Here is a 5,706-nt window from a genome sequence, read left to right as displayed (position 1 = left end):
GTTTGGTCATGAATTTTTCAACTCCAATTTCTAAAAATTATTTGGAAAAGTGAAAAAATAAGTTTTACTTGTTTTCACTTTTTCACTCATACTTCTCTCACAAAATTTTAAAAACAACTTTAATTTATATTCATGGTCAAACACAACCCCAACTCTAACTTCATCTTCAACTCCAACTCCAACTCCAAAAAAAAAAAATCATGACCAAATGGGGCCTAAAGCTCCTTCAATATATCCACCAAATTTTCAAACATAATTTTCATGGTGGACTTTCATGACTCTGTTTTTCCTTCCTTGGGCTTGGGCTTGGCCTACTTTACAAATTTATGTTAATGGGCCAGATTCCCGAGAAGGGAAAATTTCATAATATCAAAATTAGTGTCGATTTTTTTGGGGCAATTTTCATAAATTCCACCAGATTTCTTCTTAATTACCTTTTTACTCAAAATTTTTAATAAATTTTTTTCTCCCAAATTTTAATTGTTCATATACATAAGTATCTTATGTATCATAAGTTCATAACTAACATCCTTAACGATATTTAAGGAAATAAATCAAATCTAATAATTATCCAAAACGATATTTAAGGAAATAAATCAAGTCTAATAATTATTCAAAATGATATTTAAGAAAATAAATTAAGTCTAATAATTATCTAATATTATACCTTATTAATGTGTGATTAATAAATCTCTTAATTATGTAAATTTTTTTAAAAATATACTCCTCAAAAGAAATTAACTAATAAATCAGCTAGAAAATTTTAGAACCAAAGAAAAAAGGCCCTTGTAAAATAAAGGGACATATAAAATTTTAAAACAAAATAAACACTCATATAAAAAAAATTACTACATAAGTTTACGAAAAATTTACTACCTAGTCTACATATAAAGATATTTTACTACGTAAGTATGGAAAAATTTGAAGCAAAAAAAATGAATTCCTACAAAATCTGAAGAACAAGACAACAGTGAACCCCAACCCTTATACATATAGGTTTGCAGAATACACATCTCAAGCATCACATATACATAACAATATGAAATAAACTTGAAAATATAAAGATAAGACATCATATACAATGTTCTTTCATATACAAAATACTGCAATGTATATGGGGTGAAACACACACAACACGTCTTGTCTAACAGAACCATATACATAACTATGCTATATATAACACTATGGTCAAACTCATCGATAGCCCCCTGAAGTTGGCACGTTCTTTCACTTTGGCGCCTCAATTGGACCTTGTTCACTTTTGACACCTCAAGTAGCTTTAAAGTGTGTCATTTTGACACTTTTTGCTGAATCAGCAAAAATCGTGTGCTACACGCACTAAAAGCGTGTTTGAGGGAGCATTTTCATAATTTTTTCATCTTCCTTCTCTTTCTTCCTCATTCTTTCTCTTTTTTCCACCATTTTTTTTCCATTATAAGCTTCCATTGTTGAGGAATTATAAAAAAAACTCACAACCACCACTTTTCTTTCTTTCCTTTTTTCTACATAGCAATGTAGAACTGGAAAAAGAAAAGGGGTAGTGAATTTTGGTACCTGATAAATGACTTGCCATTAAAGGATTTATTGTTATTGATGTCATCAGAAACGGGCAAAGGGAAATCTTGAACCTTAAAAGCATAAAGACCTTCACTACCACCTTAAAACTTCAACCAAATGACATCAACTACTTAATGGCTGTAGGAATTTTTTTAACAAAACATGATACGTAAATCAAAATACATAAGATGTCTCCGGTGAGCTCTGTGTAAGCACATTTTTGGTGAGTTTTCGATAAAATGAAAGCTGTGTGTGCGTTTTCGGTGGCGAGGTGGGTGTCTCGATTTGGGGGTGGGGTGGGTAGAGGAAGATGACGGGGCCAGGGGAGGGGCTGCCAAACAAAAATGGTAGTTTGTAATGGAGGGTGGGGGGGGGGGAGAGGGGAGGGGGTATGAAGAAGATGAATTAGGGGGGTGGTAGGGAAATTAAATTTTATAATTTTTTTATAATTATTTAAGTTAAAATTGCCAAGTGGCAATATTTGATTGGCATTTTTTTTATTTTAACTAAAAATAGATATCTAACAATTAATTTGGAGAAAAATGACAAATGTCATAATATTATTGATCATTTTACACGACATCGGCGCGTGTAATACACGCACACGATATATTTTTGTTGATTCAGCAAAAAATGTTAAAATAACATCCGTGTATGCTACTTGAGGTGTCAAAAGTGAACAAGGTCCAGTTGAGGTGCCTAAGTGAAAGATCGTGCCAACTTCAGGGGGCTACCAATGGGTTTGGCCTAACATTATTGATGCATAACGTATACATAACTCTGTAATGTATATGACCTAAAATTAAACATCACAACAGTGTCTTGTTTCAATACATATACAAAACAGATTTATATATATGGGTTGAAATAAAACGTCCAACAAATGACATAACTACAAATATATACATAACTCACTAAGTATCATACTTCAAAATAACAACATGAATTTACTAAGTAATCTAACCATATACATGACAAATTTAATGTATAAGAAGGCGTCCCTAACACTATACATAACTGGTTTATGTATAAGGTTGAAACAACAACAAAACGCTCTTATATAATAATGTATAAGAAAGCGTAAATCGATAAAAAAATACAGATTCAACAACAAATCACTATACCTTTGGAAGACACGGTCGTGATGATACTTCACTTTTTTTATCTTACTTGAAGATTTAGTAACGGAATTTTTAGAGCTTGTACGAGCTACTTTCCTTGACTACTTCATCTAGCGGGGTCGTTTCGATCTATTTTTCCTAAAACTCAAATCAAACTCCATGCCATTACTATGCTTAAGTTTTGAGAATTACGCACATGCAACAAGTAACTCGTAGAATTTTGATTTAGTAAAATCAAAAAAATTAAGAAAATTTAGCCTCAAAAATAAATTAAAGAAGATGATGATGTTCAACAATTTGATAAGATAACATTTTAGTGTATGTAATTATTTTTAATTTAAGGATGTATATTTTAATGTCAGGTAATATATTTTAGTATATCCATTACATACACTAAAATGTTTGGTAATATATCTAAGGATGTATATTTTAATTTTTTTTCCCCATAATTTTACCTTTTTGCCCTTGAAACGGGCTTCGCCCAATTTGTAAATTTATGTTAATGGGCCAGATTATTTGTAGTATGTGGAAATTATCCCAAATATACTTTTTAGATTGTTAATTACAAGTTATAGCATAAATTTTCATTAATTGCTAGACTTAAGAAATAATTACAAACTATAGCAACTTTTGAGAAAAATATATTTTAATTAAATTTTTGAAAATCAATTTTATAATATTTATTATTTGTATTATTTCCTTGTATGTAGCATTTAATATTTATCACTATTAATTAAAAAAATTGGATAATTATGGCAAGTTCAGGTATCAATATTTTTTTTAATAATTAAATATCCAAGTTTGTCCACAATTTAAGAAGTTATATATGGTAACTATATTTTTTAAACTTAAGATCTGATTTTATACTTTTTTATTAACTTGAATAATTAACCTGATTATACACTTTTTCATATTTTTTAGTTTTTAATTATCAATAGAAATCTTATCTCTTTACCTTTTTTAATTACCAATAGAAGTCTTATCTCTTTACTTTCCATTCATTAAATTTCTTCTAAGTAGTGACTCTTCTTGATCACTAACTAATAGGAACAAAAATATTTTAGTTCATAATGTAATTATTGATGTTTTTTATCTCATTTATCCTTCACTTTTTTGACCCCATTTCCTTATTAACTACTCGTAGTATATTCAAATTGGAGCAACGTTGGAATTGAAAAATATTAGCATAAGAAAACACATAAAATTTAGCCACCTTTGAAGCACATAAATAATTTGAATATTTACGTAACCAATTGTGTTAGATGAGTTGATCCCCAATCCAGTATATACTTGTAAATTTGTAAATGACAAATCACGAGCATGATTCAATTATCCTATAAATATATTTTCTATGCTTCAATTTATTTATCTTAGTTTTTTAATATATTTTTTAAAAAGATATATCTTTTCTATTTAATATATTTTTAAATTTATTTATCTTATTTTTTTAATATATTTTACATGTATACCTTGAAAACTCATCTAGAACTTCAAACTCCTGTTTGGCTCGTTGCTAACATCTGAAAGATGGTTAGCCAGAGCACATTTCATTGTTTTACCTGTAATGTCCATCTACTCGAGGAAGATTCATTTTTAAGATACATTAGCCAAACAAGGATGTCTTTTATTGAGTTTTTTTTCGTGTGAGACCTTTAATAGATGTATTGATTAGTCTGTAAGATTGTTGTACCAGCAGTTTATAGGTCGAGGGATGGTTTCAATTAGTGTAATGATGTTAATTGCCAATTAGTGTAATGATGTTAACTAAGTCTTGATGAACACATTTTTTTTAGGATAATCCCACTTTTAATACGTTGAAATCAATTTATATACTCATTTCATACTTAAGTAATATTTTTATTTTGAGTTCTCAATGTATTAAATTGATATCGATGAAGTCCCGCATATATCACATTGTATTGAATGAGTTTTATGAATGTGACAATCGATGAGAAAAAATATGTTTTATGTTACATAACCTTTTTAGTGTATGTAATGGATATTATATGAAAAACTATCAACGTAAATGTTGAAAATAAATTAATTGATAATTGTTTGATGTCAAATAATTTTTCATTGCAATAAAAAATAATCAGTATTAATCAAGATTGATATTTTTGTTTCCTTTCTGGCAAAATGAAGAACATTATATAAATACGATGTTAAATATCAAAATTTAACTTTGTTTATACCAACAATCTTATACAAAGAGTAATGAGCACCAATAAAAATCAAAATTTAATATTCATGTTAAATGTTACTAATTATAGAATCAAAAAATGTATAATTTGATGTAATTGATATTAAATTTAATATCATCTGATGCAACTTAGTAGAGTTAGTAGTTACAGTGCTGCTACATAGTAGAGTTAGTATTTAAAATATTGTGAGCTACCATGTGCTGCTACATAGTAGAGTTAGTAGTTACAGTGCGTTCATCATTGCATCCAGAAGAAGGCTATTGTAAAAAGAAAAAGAAGCAACAAATAATTATTAAAAAGAATAACACTAACAAAAAGAAGTCCAATTAAGTACAAGAAGAAAGAAATGTTTATAAATTAAATGAAATGTTTATAAATTATCTTCACAAACTTGTATGTTTTTGGGCTATTGTAAAAAGAAAAAGAAACAACAAATAATTATTAAAAAAAAAAAAACACTACAAAAAGAAGTCCAATTAAGTACAAGAAGAAAGAAATTAAATAAATTACATGAAATGTTTATAAATTATCTTCACAAACTTGTATGTTTTTTGGACCTATGTTGCAATGTCAAACCTTATAATAACCACCAGTAATCATTCCCTTGGGAAAAATGTATATTGCTATTTAGTGCTAACTTCCGTAGTGGCAAACATAGAAAAATTAGCCTGTGACTTTCTTATGGACTATATGCTTAATTAATTAGTAATTAAATTTCTTTAAGCATAGGATTTGAGTTGGTCCCACATTATTGATCCTAAATATGTTAGCTTTGTCGTCCCAATTTGAGAGAGTTTGAATACGATTAATTCTTCAACAACAAACAT

Source organism: Capsicum annuum, chromosome 12 (assembly GCF_002878395.1).
Source record: "Capsicum annuum cultivar UCD-10X-F1 chromosome 12, UCD10Xv1.1, whole genome shotgun sequence".
NCBI classification, from domain to species: domain Eukaryota; kingdom Viridiplantae; phylum Streptophyta; class Magnoliopsida; order Solanales; family Solanaceae; genus Capsicum; species Capsicum annuum.
This window is presented reverse-complemented; position numbering follows the sequence as displayed.